Source organism: Schistocerca nitens, chromosome 5 (genome assembly GCF_023898315.1).
Source record: "Schistocerca nitens isolate TAMUIC-IGC-003100 chromosome 5, iqSchNite1.1, whole genome shotgun sequence".
In the NCBI taxonomy this organism is placed as follows: domain Eukaryota; kingdom Metazoa; phylum Arthropoda; class Insecta; order Orthoptera; family Acrididae; genus Schistocerca; species Schistocerca nitens.
The window spans coordinates 635,042,048-635,061,754 of NC_064618.1; the positions used below are offsets into that span (position 1 = coordinate 635,042,048).

Below are 19,707 nucleotides of genomic sequence, written 5' to 3' on the forward strand. Positions count from 1 at the left end.
GTTCGCCGTGTTGCAGCTGCGGTCCAAATGACGCCAACGTCCACGTATCGTCTCATGCGCCAGAGTTTACACCTCTATCCATACAAAATATTAAATGCGGCAACCCCTCAGCGCCGCTACCATTGCTGCACGAGAGACATTCGCTAACGATATAGTGCACAGGATTGATGACGGCGATATGCATGTGGGCAGCATTTGGTTTACTGACGAAGCTTATTTTTACCTGGACGGCTTCGTCAATAAACAGAACTGGCGCATATGAGGAACTGAAAAGCCCCATGTTGCAGTCCCATCGTCCCTGCATCCTCAAAAAGTACTGGTGTGGGCCGCCATCTCTTCCAAAGGAATCATTGGCCCATTTTTCAGATCCGAAACGATTACTGCATCACGCTATCTGGACATTCTTCGTGAATTTGTGGCGGTACAAACTGCCTTAGACGACACTGCGAACACCTCGTGGTTTATGCAAGATGGTGCCCGGCCACATCGCACGGCCGACGTCTTTAATTTCCTGAATGAATATTTCGATGATCGTGTGATTGCTTTGGGCTATCCGAAACATACAGGAGGCGGCGTGGATTGGCCTCCCTATTCGCCAGACATGAACCCCTGTGACTTCTTTCTGTGGGGACACTTGAAAGACCAGGTGTACCGCCAGAATCCAGAAACAATTGAACAGCTGAAGCAGTACATCTCATCTGCATGTGAAGCCATTCCGCCAGACATGTTGTCAAAGGTTTCGGGTAATTTCATTCAGAGACTACGCCATATTATTGCTACGCATGGTGGATATGTGGAAAATATCGTACTATAGTGTTCCCCAGACCGCAGCGCCATCTGTTGTTGAAAATTGTAACTACTGTAATTTCGAAAGTTTGTCTGCCTGAAAATGTACTGTTGTCCCAAGCATATTGCAACAAACGGTGTATTTCTATCGCTGCTCGTTTAGTTTTTATTGCCGTTTCAAATATACCGGTCATTTTTGAAACACCCTGTATATACAGTAAATGATTTGGCGGACAAGGCAGGCAGCAATCTACAGTTGTTTGCTGATGATGCTGCGGTGTACAGTAGCGTGTCGAATTTGCGTGAGGAGAATACAAAATCTCTAGTTGTGATGAGTAACATCTACCTCTAAATGTAGAAAAGTGTAAGTTATGGCGATTATCTGTAAAAACAATCCCGTAATGTTCGAATATAGCACTAGCACTGTGGAGCTTGACATAGGTCGACTGAATATCTAGACGTAGCGTTGCAGAGCGATGTGAAATGGAGTGAGCGCGTCAGGTTAGTAGTATTCCCTACTTCCCGACTTCGATTTATTGGGAGAACTGTGGGAAAGTGTAGCTCGTCTTTAAGGAAGACGGCATATATAATGCTAATGCAACCCATTCTTGAGTACTGTTGAAATGTTTGTGTTTCTCCCCCCTCCCCCCCCCCCTCTCCGATCTGAATAAAGGAAGATATCAAAGCAATTCAGAGACGAGCTGCTAGTTTTATTACTGGTAAGTTCGAACAACACGTAAGTGCTACGGCGTGCTTTGAAAATTCAAATGGGAATTCCTGGAGGGAACTCTACATTCCTTTCGAGGAACACAATTGAGACAGTTTAGAGAACCGGCATTTGATGCTGACTGCAGAACGATTCTACTGCTTCCAACACACATTGCGCTTAAGGATCACAAGGATAAGCTTCGAGAAATTACGCCTCATAAAGAGGCGTATTGACAGTCGTTTTCTCTTCGCTCTATTTGCGAGTGGGACCGGAAAGGAGATGGCTAATATTGGTGTGGCGTATACTCCGCCACACATCGTACGGTGGACTGCGGAATGCCTGTGTAGATGTAGATATACAATTAATAAAAATTGTGCCTGGATTCAACTGTAAAAGTAATTCAGTCAAATACCAAACTGAATGCCACTTGCTAGCTACGGCTCGCTTTAGTTTGAGGTCTGATTCTTTTCTCAGTCACTTCCTGCTACTTTGTGTTGAAAAAACATTACATTCCTTTTCATAGTTGTGGTTAGCGCATATACTTCGTCTCCTTCTTTCCTACCAAACTAAATAATGTCGGCAAAAGACGGTATGAAGTTTTCTTCCAACACTGTTTTGATTCCTTGAAGCACACTTGCATCAGTACCTAGTGCTAATATTCCGTCAGTGTTTTTATTTCCCATTCGCCTATTTAAGTGTGTAAGGATGTGCTTTAAATTAAAGCGCCCATGTCTGCGTCTGACACCGCACTCATATAAGTTAATCTCCACAATAATTAACAGTAACTCTCACGTTTGAACTACATTGCGACCGTTCAGATAAGTGCCATGAATGTCAAAACTGTCCAATATATTGCTCGAAAAACATTGATCGTCTCTTGGTCACGTACGAATAGTTGCCGTTGTCGTGTTACATTTGTATTGTTATGTTTAAACTGTTTCAGCACCGTCGTATGCCAACTCCCCCAGTCCCCTTCTCCCACCAGTTCGCAGACACGTGACGCACTGGAGCTGGCTAATTGCCTGCCGTGACGTCATTGGCGGCTTGCTGGTCTCTTTAATTCGTCGTTAGGACTCGCAACGAAAATGCGCGTAGCATTGTCCACAGGGTGGACACGACCGTGCTGCAGCCACGCTATGCAAATTGCTGCTGACACCGCAGCGAATGAGCCTGTCTGCAGCCCGTGGAAACAATTAGCTGTACATGACAGCTCTGCATGCTGTGTTTATGTGTGTGTGTGTGTGTGTGTGTGTGTGTGTGTGTGCGTACGTGTGGTGAAATGGGTGCACGGTCGAGTCAAATACATTCGGCAGGGATTTTGTTTATATTCCTGACAGGTGAAAAAGAGCCACTGCTGTATATTCTGCGTTTCCATGTAATTTCCACTGACATTGCCATTTACAGATGCCTCTGCGGTTCCTACCGTAAGTAAATTGCAAGTCCTCATTTCATATTCCACATTTCGCTTCAGCAAAATACAATGAAAATTAATTTTTCGTGAAAAAGTATCCAAACGCCAATTGAACAGTTTACATGTCTTAGTACAAGGTTTCATGTGCGACGAACTCACCAGTTTTCTGATATCCGGTACGCTTTGGTTATGTACGAGGTGCGATCAGAACGTAACCGTAATGTTTGTTTTCTTCAATAATCTTTATTTATTCATCAACAATAAATTTATCCCCTTCAAAGTAATCCCCCTCAGATATAACAGACGTGTGGCCAGCGCTTTTTCCAGTCTTGAAAGCACTTCTGAAACACATTTTTCGTTATGGCGTTCTGCTCATTCAGCGATTCTGGTTTCATCTCATCACTGACGGCGAAACGACATCCTTTTATGATTCTCTTCAGCTTCGGGAAAAGAAATAAGTCACAGGAGGCCATTGCCGGCGAATAAGGTGGCCGGGGCAACATAACGGTTTTATTTTTTACCAAAAAATCACGAACAAGCATTGATGTGTGAGCGGGAATATTATTATGATGCAATTTCCACGATTGGTTTTGCCACAGTTCTGGTCGTTTCCTTCGGACTGCTTCACGCAGACGGCGCATAACATCCAGGTAATATTCGTTATTGACCACACGACCATAAGGGAGGAACTCATGATGCACTAACCCATTGCAATCGAAGAAACCAGTAAGAAAAACTTCCACATGTGATAGAACCTGTCAATTTTTTTTCGGTCTTGGGGCGGTTTTCGAGCAGTTTTCATTGGGACGATCGGGCCTTACATTCGATATCGTTCCAGTATAACCTTATTTCGTCACCTGTTATAACCTTCTCTAGAAATTCTCGATCTCTGTCTACTTCATTCAGCATCTTCTGAGTCATGCCTACGTGCGGCGGTTTTGGGTCGAAATTCAGTTTCGCAACAAATTTTGCTGCTAAACGTTTCGTGCCCATAACATCAGAATAAACTGCTTGGCATGACCCAAAGGATATGGCGACATCGCCATAAACCTCTCTGATGGTGAAACGGCGATTTTCCAGAGCCATTTTCTGTACTTCTTCCACACCGTAATTGCTGTACTGGCGCGTCCAGCGCGGCCATCATCTTCAACGTCTTCTCGACCCTCTTTGATACGTTTATACCACTCGTATATTGTTGTCTTACCCGTAGTAGATTCACCAACATCCACAGTCAACATTTCGAATGGTGTGCTGCACTTTATAGCATTTTTCAAGCATAATTTAATGCAAATTCTTCGATCCATCTTTTTCTCCGAGCCGGCCGTAGTGGCCGAGCGGTTCTAGGTTCTACAGTCTGGAACCGCGCGACCACTACGGTAGCAAGTTTGAATCCTGCCTCGGACTTGGACTGTGTGATGTCCTTAGATTAGTTAGGTTTAAGTAGTTCTAAGTTCTAGAGGACTGATGACTTCAGCAGTTAAGTCCCATAGTGCTCAGAGCCATTTCAACCATTTTGTCTCCGAGTACTCGAAAAGACGTGTAACCTTTTCGACTATCAGCAATAAACTAAATATTCGAAACAGCAGAAAATTCAAAAATACAACAGGAACAGATGTATCTACAAGATGTAAAAATTTTCGGAAAATGGGATGTTTAAAGCCCACGAAATTAAAAAAAATTGCGTCACTTTTTGATCACTCCTCGTACACGATTGGTCCTGCGCCTCTGAAAAGCTGGACGAGGAGCAATATTAGCCCTTTCACTTGTAGACGGCGCTTTTGAGTACTCTTGTTGGCACACCACGCACCGGCAGCAGCAGATCGCGGCTGTCCCGTCTGCCAGGCTTCTCGCCCTCATACTGTTACGTGAGTCTTTCGTTAAGATGTTTTTATTAGATCGCTATATCGTCTGTGTGTCTGTAGGTTGGCTACAAATTTTACAACTGGTTTCAGACTAACTTCCCGATGAGCTATAGACCCAAAACTTTCAACATAGCCAGAACTGGATGAAAGTGTAGTATAAACTCATTAACTCATTTCTTGTCTGTAGTGTAGCAGGGGTTACCTTGTGTACTTCTGCTAATTGCCCCTTTTCCTCTTCCAGTTGCGAGTGTTTCACGATAAGAACGATTGCTGGTAATCCTCCGTGGGAATTTGGATCTATCTAATTTTTACCTTTACAGTCTTTTCGGGAGATATACAAAGGAGGAAGCTATCTACTGGTTGAGACAGGTGAAGAGAAAATGAAATAAATCTGAAATTTACCATGTGCTTCTGTTGCAAACTCATAAAAATTTTCTAAATTGATTGAAAAATTTTACACGCATAAGACTAAAAAGCAGAAAATAATTAGTTAAATAAAAATCTATTTTAATAAACACGTTTTTAGAATGGACTAAAAAGTATAAAATAATTTCTCCTAGACCCACGCAGACTCCTAGCCCCATACAGATAGTCCTGAAAATATGTTAAAGTTAAAACGAAAAACGTGAGACACATGCACTAGGTAAAACTAAGGAGTCAAGAGAATAGTTGTCATTAAGAAAACTCACTTACCAGTTGTGTGTTCCAAAACGATCAATCAGTCCGGCTGCATGTCCGAGAGACATGCCACACAACAGTTGATATCACCCCCCTCCCCCTCCCCCCCCTCCCGCCGACGTTTTTAGTTATAAATTTTACAAGCATTTTCATAGCTATTAAAAATTCACTAGCAGAAATTATCAGGCCTATCTGTACGGAGTTAGGTATCTGTACGGGTCTAGGAGAAATTATTTTATACCTTTTAGTCCATAAACGTGTTATATTAAAAAGATTTTTATTTAAAGAATTATTGTCAGTTGAGGTAATGTTAATTATTTCCGTTGCGTATTGTTAAGGGCGGAAATAAGTTATGACTGTATGTACTGAAACACTGTAATACAGTGAAAGCAGATAAAGTTCTTTTTTTTTTTTTTGTTTGTGTGAAAATACACCAGCAGTAAACGCTGAAACATCCGTTACCAGTGACAATGCCACGCGTGAACACTATGGTGGGACTGGCACAAATGGAGTGACGTGATTACTCACATTGCCCTCAGAAAACAGCATACCGCGTGGGATTGTGAAGTCAGAATTTTTAAATGCAGTTTCAAGAATAATACAACAATAGCCCCAACTGCTGACCATCATGAACGTAGAAGCCGTAGAAAATATCATCACCAGCAGCTGTGTATTATACCTAAATTTCCTCTTCTTTTTCCTGGCATTCATCCCGTATTCTCACGGAACTGGCAATGTTAGTCGGCAATGTTAGTGGGGGGAAGGAATTTCTGTATCCTCTCTGCCTGCGTCTAGTGCTTTCCCACATGAAAATGTACTGACGTATTTCGATGTTTGCGAATCGTGTACATGAGGCGGTAAGTGGGTACCAGCCGGGTATTCGCCTAGTATAACGTTATATATGCTAACCATGAAAAACATATATACATTGCCCCCACGTCAATTCATAACCTTCATAACCATGTAAAGACTGAGATGAAAAATAACAATAGAACATATTAATACTATGATATATTTTGTGAATTTCTGTTTGTTTTTCTATGTAAAAGGACGTCTTATAATTAAAACCATAATATAAACGTTTGGTCATAGACTCTTGCTAAACAGACCAAACGGAAACCCTTCTGCTGTAAAACAGGCGGTTTATTTCTTATCGCCATTCTGTGGCGACACTTTTTATCTGAGTGGAGAAAAGCCACACAAATGTCCCATTAGATCTCTATAAGAGTTGAAAGTGGTACAAATATTAGCAGTTTGTTTTCTGAATTCGGTAATGTAGAATTGTGTACTTCAGAAAACATAACAACATAGTTAACATCTAAGAATTTTCAAAGCAGCTTTTACTAAAAGAAACGAACTTATGATTTTACGGTATTCAAAGTGAATGAAGACTCTTCAAGCTGCTTTAACTGTTTTGCAGTCCATTATTGGGAACATTATGGGCTTCGCACCGTTACAAGAACATCCTCAGATGATGGACTGTTCTTTGTAACACGATTTATTCCAAAAATATTTGCCACGCATGCATTAACTAGCTATACCGAAAAAAAAATGAAAAATAAGGTACTCACATGGTTAGCAGTCAAAGAGACGGGAAGGTACGATGTCCCATAGTTCAGTTGTAAATGGGAAATGTTAATCCATTGTAGGCTGTTGTCAGTAGAAATATTGACATTAAGCACCAGTCAGTGAGTGTCAAACTTGACAAGCTGGATGATAGGACCTAATGTAAAAAATAATTACAGCAATTAAAGCTTATTGCTAAAGCGTGTAAAAAAACTTTAACTATGTTCGCGGTATCTGACGTCTGCAGCTTCTTTTGGTAGATTGCCTGTCGCGCTACAACAACTATCAGTGAACTGTTGCTGAGTAAGTGCCTAAATTTTCCTATAATACAAGCAGTAATAAACACGTGTAAGGGAGATTGTGAGGATTAAATATGTGTTTCAGGTATTAGTAAGATACACTTTTGTAATCTCTACTATTCTCAAAGCCCACTCACTAAAGTAGTTGATTTTAATTTTTAAAATATAATTATTTACAATCTGTTAGACAGGTCTGATGAAAGAGCCATCTACTGGCTGCAACACAATCTACAAATGTTGCCTTTCCAATAATACCTGTCAATTGTACTTTATACACCATTTAAAGTGGAAATTCTTCAGTATGTGTCCAGCTTATGTAAACAAATGTGCTATTATGTACTGTATTTGTGTCATGTAACAAGCATCTGTGATCAAAATGTATACGGACATAGTCTTTTGGACACGGTGCTGTATGTTTTTAAATATTTTAGCGATGACAAACATTTATAATGTGCTAAGTTTTATTCACTTGACATCTTGTATATGGGTTTCAACTAAAACTGAACATGTTTTACTACCAAAAAATGTTCAAGGTATGTAAATGAACAGGGTGTCAATCTGTTCCTATTTTTTAATTTTTTTTTTGTATCACCAAAATAAAGCTTATCAAATGAGACATATTCCATGTATTGCATTTTCTTACAAACCTGGAGATTACAGCTAAGACTGTTGAGAATAGTTGTCTTGAAAAAGAAATATTTTGTGCGATCTTTCCTTTTGAATGGCTTTTAACAATTAAAACAGAACGCCCTTCATTACTCTCATAATGAGAAAATTCAGTTATTTACTTTCGTAGAACACTCAGGTTACACACCGCGAACCTGCAGACGTTACATACCATGAATATCGTTAAAGTTTTTTACACGTTTTTTAGCAATAAATTTTAATGGCTGTAATTATTCTTTTACTAGGTATTATCAGCCCTCGTGTCCAGTTTTACTATTGCCTACAGGTACTTAATGTAAGTTTTACTGTTGACAACGGCCTATAATGGATTAACATTTCCGATTTACAACTGAACTGTGAGACATCTTAGCTTCCCGACAGTTTGAGAGCTAATCATATGAGTATTTTTTTTTTCACAGTTTTTCAAGTAATGCACGTTTGACAGATATTTTTAAGATTTCTAGCAAAATTTTTATCTTTTTTATAAAATTCTATTCTACAGAATGCATTTTAACTAAGAATGCGGCGCCTGAGGATGGACCTCTAACAGTGCGAAACCGGTAGTGTTTCCAATAAAGAACTACCAAACAGCTAAAGCGGCTTGAAGAGTGATCATTTTCCGCGAATTCCATCAATTTACAAAACTTTTTTTTAGTAAAAAAGATCTGAAGATTCTTAAATATTAGAAATGTACTTTTTTAGCTGTGACTGCCCTATGTCAAAATAGTATTTTATGACTGTAACTTCATAAGTTAGTTTATGTTAGTTCAAGTAGTGTGTAAGTCTAGGGACCGATGACCTCAGCAGTTTGGTCCCTTTAGAATTCACATACATTTGAACATTTTGACTGTAGCTTCAATGAGTCACAATTAGAGTCGGTCAACTCATACAAATGGCTGTAACACTTTCTAGAACATGCACTGGAACGATTGCTTAGGCTCGGTCTAGTTGAACTAGGCGGCTAAGTTAGGTTCATTGATAGCATTGTTGGAAAACGCAATCGGCCTACAAAGGCGACTGCTTACAAATCACTTGTACCTTCCATCTTAGAATTTTGCCCAATTGTGTGGAATCCGTGTCAGACTGGACTAACAGGAGGTGCTGTCACTGGTTTGGTTTGACTCACGCCAGATCCTCAAGGAAGTGTTGAAAAACCTTAGTTTGCAGATACTCGTAGACAGACAGCAATCATCCTGCGAAAGCCTACTTACAAATTGCCTGGGAGTAGCATTGGAAGAATCTGGAGATGTTCTTCGTCGCCATAAGAATCGTTCCCGTGAAGAGAAGATTACATAATGCATACAGACTTTTAAGTAGTCATTTTTCCCGCGCTCAATAACGGTTGCAGTGAGAAGAAGCTCTGAGTGGTACCATTCACTTGATAGTGGATTGCAGAGTATATACGTTAATGTAAATGTCCCACTGTTCGCTGTATTTTCATCATGAATGTGGAATGTGGCCGAACTAATTATAACTTGTCGACCTTTCCTACTCTATAAGATAATGAATGTGGCTCAGTTAGCACATATACAGTATAAGTAGTTTGCCTACTAAAATTTCGAATTACAATTTACGGTGTACCTCATCTGCTCGTATTTACAACTTACATTTTGCCACATTTTGCTGGAATGTAGTGTAAACAGTGTGTTAAAATCTGACTTGCTGGGATTGTACACCACAAACACCACAGTCGTTTAGTTACTTTAGTCTAAGGTTCAAAATGGTTCAAATGGCTCTGAGCACTATGCGACTTAACTTCTGAGGTCATCAGTCGCCTAGAACTTAGAACTAATTAAACCTAACTAACCTAAGGACATCACACACATCCATGCCCGAGGCAGGATTGGAACCTGCGATCGTAGCGGTCGCTCGGCCCCAGACTGTAGCGCCTAGAACCGCGCGGCCACTCCGGCCGGCTTTAGTCTAAGGGTCTTCAAGATTTCTGTGTAGTGCATACGGAATCAGATTATTGTCGCAAGTACTACACTTTTGACCTCAAAGTTTACTTTAGTTTTTGGTTCCTTGCTTTCAGTGAATGTTATGAATTCTATTCAGCAGGTAAACAGACGTAAATTGTCAACGGAGATTAAAATTGTGAATGAATAAGTGAAAAGGGAAATGTATTACAAAAAATCCGCAGACTCTGTACGGATTGCCTATTTTCTTTAAATTAAAAACAAAATGTGTATGCCAGAATACCATGGAAGATCATGCAACTGTTATTATATAAAGCTCATCATTAGATATGAATTAAAAATTAATATTTCAGCTTATATAGGTATGACACTAGACATCATTTTCAAGGACTGTTGACACATAATCGCATGATGACAGTCCGCAGATACGCATAATTTACGGTAAAGTGAACTTGAATAATAGCGCAAATGGCTGTTATGGTATGATTTAATCATAACGGTTTCGGAGCGTTAAAGCAGCATCTTCAGGTGGTTAGTAGTGTCACATGGGTTAGCACACGGTGATGCCCCCAACGTTCGTTGTCACAGAATGCAACCCCATGAAGAGCGGAAGTCATCACCAAATAATAATCGGCAGAGTATCGGGGCGAATAGTCCAGGGAATGAGGCACCTATTGGGGTTGCCGCGAGGGTAAAGCATCTGTGGCTGCCCATATTACGTATGTTACGCATAATTTACATTTACTGTTAAAAGATAAAGTATGACCTAGACAGTTCTTTCCTTGTATAAGATTATCCAGTGAAAACTGTTCTCATTGTCTGCCTCCATCTACAATTCACGGAAAAAAGATGTCGAAACAAGTTTTTACCAATACAATTTATCCCTTTCTGTGCAAGAGTAAGGTTGGGTTGTAGGTTCCTTGTGTTATATTTATGAATGCTACCAATATTTTCAAGCTATTTCTGGTTTTTGAAAGCAAACTTTGTAAGAGAGTAAAATTGTTGTGAGATTATTGTCAGTTTTCCTAAAAAGTTTCCCACATGAGGATTGATGATAGACGCTGGATTACAGACATCCATACAGTACGTTTCTATGCAATGAAGACTTCGTAGAATCACTCCATGAAACTATTCCTCATGGCACTGATAAACGGAAATATGCAAACTAAGCCAACTATGTGATGCTTTCATCACCAAAACCAGCAATTACACTTGCAACAAATGTTTCAGAACTCAAGCGTTTGAGAAAATCTATAATACGCGATTCCAATTCAAGCTCTGATCATTCTCCACACGCAGATATTAAAATATTCAGTTTTATGTATTTTCATTCCTTCGTGACAAGTTATTGCTGATGACAGTATATACTGCCTTATGCAGAACTGAATGAACTGTACTTTATATATCTGACCACTCATTTTTCTAAACTTTTCGTTTACTGCTGCTATGTTGTTACACCTTATTGTTCTTTATTATGATCCCTGAATCATCAGCAAAAAAAAAGTGAGATGGAAGGTCATTTACATATAGCAAACACAGCAGTGGCCCACGTATTGAACCTTGTGAAACAACAACAAAACCTGGAGTGTACGGTGTGACGTAAATTCTAATTGTGTTCCTCAGAGAAGTCACATGTTGGCGAATCTCCGAGCTTAAGATTTATGTACTGTCCCTTTGCTACATAGTATTTCGTTTAAGTAAATGTCACAGTATTTCACAACGTTATAAGCAAAGTAAATCGTAAGACTGTTTTATTTCGTGATGTGCGGCTTCCAGGCGCCCTCGTAGATAGTGATGGAAATGAAATTCACCGCAGGAGCAAGTTGCAACAGTATTTCATGGGCGCTCTTCCTGTATCATGTCATGGAAATCGCGTGTATACATTTATTTCGAGTGACAGCTGCCCCTGTAAAACCACACACACACACACACACACACACACACACACACACAAACACACGTGCAGCGTTTCTTTTTGCTTCTGTCTAACTTCGGTAGGTCCTATCCGATGTGACATTTTATAGTCAGGAGAGAGGATGCATGGCTTGTGACCTAGCTGTGGACTGAATGCTAACTCCGAACAAACAGGCAGAGGGACAAAGAAAAACTTTAAATCAGTGCGTCGCTACGAGAGTCGAGCGCAGCGAATGCACCGTTTTTTGAGGCAGGGGTTTGCACAGAGGGTGGGATGGGACACGCTTGTCCGTTTTATTTGCCCACCTGCGAGAGGCCACGTTGACAAGGTGCAATCGACGACCAATCAGCGTGTCGGAGAACTCAAAAGGGCGTTCAGTGCCTGCGCTTTTTACATCCGTCGCATTAGCAGACTGCAAAGCTTTCAGCAAACACAAGTTGCTCTGTCTAAATAGACTCTTCCAGTGTGTATCTCTGTGCGTCAGCTGCCAACGTTAAAACTGTGTTTTTGACTTTTTGGTTACTGTCTGTCTGTCTGTCTCTCTCTCTCTCTCTCTCTCTCTCTCTCTAACCAGGAAACTGGGATATGTGCACTGAAGGTATCATTACTTCAGAAGTCTACCGTCATCATCATATCACGCTGTAATAGTGTAGCTGGTTATCTTTATTTAATGTCCAAGCGCTTAACATTGTAAAGTGTATTCGTTACCAGATTAGTTTTTTTTTTCCGTCCGTCTCCGAAGCATCAATACTGGTGCCTCTAGAGCGAAAGCATCAGCCGTCAGGATGGGCTTTTGAAAATGACGCTGCTGATTTCATTCCCTATCCTCGAATAAAACGAGTTTCAGTTCCATCTGTCATTACTGCACTGTAGATCAGATGTTAAACACTAATTTCAATGACGTAGTCTGGTACTGAGTCACAGGCCTCACCATATAGCGCGTGGAAATCAAGCTCTGCAAAAGTTTGATAGCTGAATACACAGCAGGAAGCCAACGTCACTACTGCAAGTAACGCGAGCACGAATCAGTACCGATGAACAAAGCCAGAATTGTTTTACATGGCAACATACAATCCAGTAGTGTTAGCCCAAGCTCAGAAAGCGAGGTTACGATTATATTCGCGAGTTGGCGTAACTATGGCTTCAGTAATGAAATACGAACTGTTAGATCCAACTACAGTACCGGGTATTTATTTCCAACAGAGCACCAACGGCCGTTCCCATGTGACTGGACAATTTATATAGAGTTAGTCTAGCCAGCTTGTCGTCAGTTATATTTCTGGCCCACCTTGCTGCTGCTCATACACTGACTGCTGCCGTTAGCCGCATGTATTATACGAGGCCTGTTCAGAAAGTAAGCTCCGATTGATTGCCAAATTGAAACCACAGTGAACATCAGAAATGTTTTACTTGTAACAATTAGCTACACCTTTCAGCTACTTCTCTACGTAGTCGCCGTTCTGACTTAGACTTTTGTCATAGCGTTGTACCAACTTTTCAATAGCCTCATCATAGAAGGCAGCCGCCAGTGCTTTCCGCCAATTCTCCACGCTGGCCTACACCTCGTTGTCCGTGTCAAAATGTTGTCTTCAAAGACAGCGGTTCATGTGACCAGAGATGAAACTCAGGGGGAGACAATTGCGGACTGTATTGTGGGTAATCTCACATTTCCATTTGAAAACGATGCAGGAGCATCTTCATTGCCCCTGCAGAATGCGGCTGAGAATTGTCTTGAAGAAGAAACAGCACGACAGTTATGTAATGTTAGCTGCATAGCTTCAGGCGAAATTTCTCACCAGGCCCTCTTACTTGGCGGCAGACACTATTTTCTAGACATCTTTACGCACTCACTGCGAGCTCAGAAATGAGAAGAGCGACGTGATGCTAACTGGGGTTATACTAGAGACACTACCCAACACATCTGTGCAAAGCTTTATCGGATTTTCATAGTCGTTTCCATTTCGCGACCGATCGGAGCTTACTTTCTGAACGCCCCTCGTAGAAACGAACTCCACTTCCTCGCATGCTGCCGAGGTACAGCATTAGCTCCAAACTGAAAGTCTCGATTTCTCAGCAACATAAATTGCAAGAAAAACATGTAAAAAGTATCGTTTGTGACGAGGGTAAACCCCAATTTTCATGCTACTGTGATTTATTAGCAGCGAAAGCGATAGATTTTTCTCATTTTCTGTTACAGCAGCCAGCTCGAATAACTAGCTTTGTCCTAGGTGGATTTAAACTATTCATCTAGAACTCCATACTGCGGCATCAGAAAAAAGGAACCAGTCTTTGGTCGGAAAATATCGTTTTCACAAGGAGAAACAAAACCTGCAGAACATCCACCAGAATTCTGGAGCAGTTCCGTTAGCGACATTTAAATGAAACCAGCTGAAATAAATCATCTACTAGTACTGAAACCATGCTCCGCTGTCTACAAGGTACATTTGAGAGATCAGACATTAAAAGTGTGTTTACTGCAAGGTTTGCTTTTCCAGTTCTTTCGTGAGCTCTCTTTTACCTCAGAGACAGAACCGCAGAATGTAATAATTATACTATGCGCGAAGTATTATTGTTGCAATTTTGTTGAGGAGTTATTACTGAAGGAAAGTATTGTGTGAAGCATGTGTCTTTAGGATAATAGGCGTTCAGTGAGGAGTATCCTCTGCACAGATGTAACACCCAAGCATGAAGCGTGCACATTAACTTTGCCACAGCTAACCATCCACACATGCATATCTCGATTACAGTGCAGTTGATATATATGTCATGTAGAGATTACTGTATTTATTTTTTTCTCTACGTTCTGCGAAAACATACCACTAGCATATAACGCACTTACTATTTGCTTTTGAAATTGGTGAATTTACACTGTAAGACGACAACATACGCACCACGAAGGAATTATCCGAATGGGACGGAAACTGGTAAATGTCATGTAAATATAGAGTCAAGGAAAGGATTACAGTTCAAGAAAAATTGGATGATTTGCATAGGAGAAAGAGCTTACCAATTGAGTAGGTCAATAACGCGTTGTTACGCAAGTAGTTATTCGACTGGGCTTTGATTGATAGTGTTGTTGGATATCCTCCTGAGAAATATCGTCCAAAGTTCCATCCAACTGGCGCGTTACATCGTAAAACTACCAAGAGAGTTGGAAGGCACTGCCCGTTATGTTCCAAGCGTTCTCAGTTGGGAAGAGCTCCGGCCACCCTGCTGGCAAAGGTAGGATTTGAGAAGCACGAAGACAAGCAGTGGAAACTCTCGCCATGTGCGGGCGGAAATTATGTCGCTGAAATGTGAGCCCAGGATGGATATCATGGAGGGCAACAAAAACGGGCGTAGAATTTCGTCGATGTACCACTGTGTTGAAGGGGTCCTCGTTGTCGGGCCGCATGGCGATGACAGACAGGTTGCTATCCCACCGTTGTCCGTGGGGGTCTCCAGACACATCTTCGCTGGTCGTTGGGATTCAGTTCCAGTAGCTGAAGTCCGCAGCTCGAGGTCTCGCGGTCGCGTTCTCTCTCCCCGAGCACGGGGTCCCGGGTCCGATTCCCGGCGGGGTCAGGGATATTCACCTGCCTCAAGATGACTGGATGTTTGTGTTGTCCTCATCCTTTCATCATCATTCACGAAAGTGGCGAGATTGGGCTGAGCAAAGGTTGGGAATTCGTACGGGCGCTGATAACCGCGCATTTGAGCGCCCTGCAATCCAAACATCATCTCATCCGCCGTTGAAGACAATTCTATTCCAATCAATGCGGTTCCAGGCCGAATGCTCCCGGAATCACTGCAGACGGGATTGTTGGTGTGCAGAGGCTAATGGTGGTCGGATCAAGGAGCACCGTGAGCTCAACCTTCTTTCTGCGAGGTTCCTATTAAGGGTCCTTAGGGTCACTGAAGCACGTTAGATCGATGATAATGACGAATCTGGGGCTCACTGCCTGTCTGACGCTTGCTCGGTCCTCACGTTCTGTTGTCTGTCTAGGTGGACCGGTTCCTCCTCGATGCTGTGTTCGGACACGGATCACCCATTCCTGCCAACATCGGTAAATAGTGGCATCACGCCTACTCAAATATGAGCGATTCGGCGGTTACTCCAACCGGCTTACGAAGGTGTATTCTGAGGCAACGTACCGAGCGAGATGGTACTGTGGTTATCACACTGGCCTCGCATTCGGGAGGACGACCATTCAAATCCGCGTTCGGCCATCCGGATTTAGATTTTCCGTGATTTCCCTAAATCGCTCCAGGTAAACGCCGGGATGGTTCCTTTGAAAGTCCACGGCCGATTTCCTTCCCCATCCTTGACGCAGTCCGAGATCGTGCTCCGTCTCTAATGACCTCGTTGTCGACGGGACGTTAAACCCAATCTTCCTTCCTTCCTCAGCAACATTCATTATTTTCTGCGATCAAGTTTAGTTTTTCATTTCGAATTCCAGCATCGACGACAGGCCTTGTCTAGTAAGCCCATTTGTGGCGTATTCGTCATCGAATTTGGAGAACCTGTTACCATAGATTGATACGTAGGAGCATTAGCCATTGTACTGATGCTTATGAACGAAATTAAAGTATGTCAACCTATTGGTGCTGTAATGTCAGTGTACTGTACTTGTTGCTGTCGTCGAGCTGGAATACTTATTTTTAATAATTTTATCAAATTGTTATCTTACATTCTTCAAACGCTTGTGGTACGATGAGGGAGCAGTAGGGTGGTGCAATGTGTTGTTGATGACACAGCCCGGCTTTGTGGTGTTCCAAGCGAACGAACTGATGCACAGCTAGTGCCGTAGCGCTCGCCAGTGAGAGGGACGTGCCATGGCATAGTTTAACTTCTCCGGCCGCCAACTGCCGCAGCGCTGTCCAACTAGTAAGCGAGATGCATCGCTCCGCCGCGCATACTTCCCACGTACCCGTACGCAGCCACTGGCACATACATCTACAACTACATTGTGTCTCAAACCTTCTGGGAAGAATTGGAACACGTGCTGGTGGGCCAATACCGATTATTTGATATGAGGAACCATTGCTCGAAAATTCATATTTATTGTGTTATAGACATTGAAAGATGGACATTTATTAGCGGATAGTTTCAGAATGAGTAGAAATTCCACGTTACGAGAGCGAAAAAATGGCGTGTTACATCTGTGGAATAGTCGACTTACGGCAGTGACAGTACTATTGTATATCTTTGGCTCAGTTGTAGAGCGGAGAGTAGTCGAGTGTTGGACATGGAATAAGCTGGCAGAACATTTAGCGTAGTGTTTATTGGGGGAGAATTTTGCTGAAGAAAATTGTTACGAATTATTAATCCGATGGAAGGACTTACAGACGGAGCATTTATGAAACAGAGAGAATGGATCTGCATTATGGATATGTTTTTAAGGTAATTTTTTTTGTTAGCGATCCTTACAACAGAAGAGTCCACTTCCCCACCTCAGTTTAGGTACTTTCAATTTGCGTAATCGTAAAAGCATTGCCTTGTAAGACTTTTGTAAAGAAAATAAAGTGTTTTCATTTCAAGTAAAAAGTATTTTTAATATGAGAAAATCATCCCAATCTTCCTCCAAGTAGTTTAGTTTTACTTTAGCGTATTTTGGCTGGCGCGATTTCTTCTTGCTATGCTGTTGCTGTTGATTATGCCGTAATTTTTCAGATGAGATTCTCTTCATATTTTTATAGTTCTTTCGTTTCTTATTTTACCTTTCCACTGCGCAAATTCTAAGCATTTTCTTTGTAATTCAGATTTTTGATGCGCCAGTGACAAGTGCGTGTTTCCTAGCATTCCACGTAATTTCAGTGTTTCAATTTTTTTATTTTACTTTATTTTTTTGCAGTGCACAGTTTGATTTTGGTAGTGGTTTTTCAGTAACAGTTCTGATTTAATTTCCTGCCAGTGAACGCCAGTTAGTTTTGTCTTTCTGTAAATGTGTGTATTGAGACACGCTGTTTGCAACAGTAATTTCAGTTCAACGTTTTTACAACAGAGGACAGTACATTCAGTTTTGAGTAAAAAGCAGGCAAACATTTTAATGCTCGTGAACGGACGAACTATCAAGTCAGAGCAAATAACTTTCACTATACACAGCGTACGCCACGGATCAATAGTGTAGCTCATAGCAATTGTTCAAAGCGACGACCGCCAGTATTGATGCACGCATGTCAATGACGTGTGAAGTTCTGCTGCACTCTCACAAAGATCTCTCACGTCTGTTGTACTACGGGAGAGGCAAATTGGCTCCAGCAAGTAGGTCTTCATCCGTTTCTATGGGGGTTTCATACACCACCGACTTGATATAACGCCAGATACGGCGATCTGGATGGCAATGGGAGAGGATCTCCTCTTCCAACCCAACGATGAGAGTAGGTGTCGTTCAGGTGCTTGCAGACAGTAACACCGAGTGGACTGGTGCACCGTCGTGTTGAAACCACATCCTTCCTCGGACAATAAGGGGTACATTCTTCAAGAATTGTGGGAGTACATCTCACAGGAACACCAGGTAACTTGGACCAGTCAAAGGGGGAGGCAGCAAATAAGGTGCTGTTGGGTGGTTTTGGACAATGCCCGCCCATGCGTTGACAGAGAATAATTGCTGGTGGCCATCGATGTGGGTGGCGCTGGGATTGTCGTCACTCCAGACGTGGCTATTACAGCTGTTGAAAACACCATTCTGGAACTGTATAAAATTCGGCACTACAGCACTGCGGTGGATAATCTATTGACAGAAGTGAACGCGGGGCTCAACATCCGTTGGTCCCAGTGCTTGCACAAATTTTTTACGATAGTGGTGTAATATATGTTTCACCAGTACTCTCCACAATGTGTCCTTCGACGTGTGCGTTTCACAGCAAGTCTGGTGGTCGGACTTGTCTTTGGCGGGAACCTTGGCCAACTCTCTGTGGCGTGAACGATCCCGTCTTTCATAAGTTGGTGTCCATGGCGATAAACTTCTTCCAATTAGGATGACACCTATTGTGGAAGCATTCTCTGTACATTTGTGCTGCTTTACAATACATGCACTGAGACTGGCGGCCCTCACTTTGAACAATTACTATAAGCCATGTTATTGTTATGCGATATACGCTGTGTTTGCCCATAACACAATAAATACGCATTTCCGACCATTGGTTCCCTATCCTAGTATAATCGGTTGTGGACCCACTATCACCAGTTTCAGTTTGACCCAAAACGTTTGACAGCTCCTGCATAAAACGGAAGCACTTTACGGATAATGGATGATACTTCTATTACCACTATCTTTTCATGCCCAGCCTGTTTCGTTTATGATTGGAGCGCGGCAAGGACGACTGTCTGAAACATCCAGACAAGCTCTAATTTGTCTGATGTTCTCACGATGGTCATTTCGTGAGTTGTATGAGGGAGGAAGTAATACGTTTTCTGACTCTTACCAAAAAGTACACCCTCGAAATTTCAGTAGTAAACTTCTGCATGATACACAATGCCTGTCCTTGCAGCGTCTGCACTGGAATTAACTGAACATTTGGGTAACGCTCTCACACTATTACTAATCGAACCTGGGACGAAACCTTCTTTGGCAGTTTTCTCTTGTATGAATCATACCCGATAAAGGTCCTCCACTGACAAGAGATACCCAGGAATAGGTAAAATGAGTGTTTTGTAAGACACTCTTTTCTTAAGATTTTTTCAGTGACTCTCAGATTGTCATATGACCTCCCTACAGTTATCTTTAAGCAATCACTCAAATTTACGTCGATTTGGATGGTAACTGCAAGATATTTTACCGTTATAAAGATTTCCAGTGATTTTTCGCAATTATCTTAATTGGGCAGTAAACTACCTGATTAGAAATTATATTGTAGATTAAAATAAAGGAAAACGGAATGTAATTGTATTTTCACGCAGAACCTGTGTCTCATTTC

General features: G+C 41.7%; 1 protein-coding gene across 2 annotated transcripts in view; it reads left to right on the forward strand.

The window, feature by feature from the left end:
* The window catches only part of LOC126259652 (neural proliferation differentiation and control protein 1), a 1,177,794-nt gene that overhangs the window by 801,659 nt on the left and 356,428 nt on the right, over positions 1-19,707 (forward strand). The window lies entirely within an intron of this gene.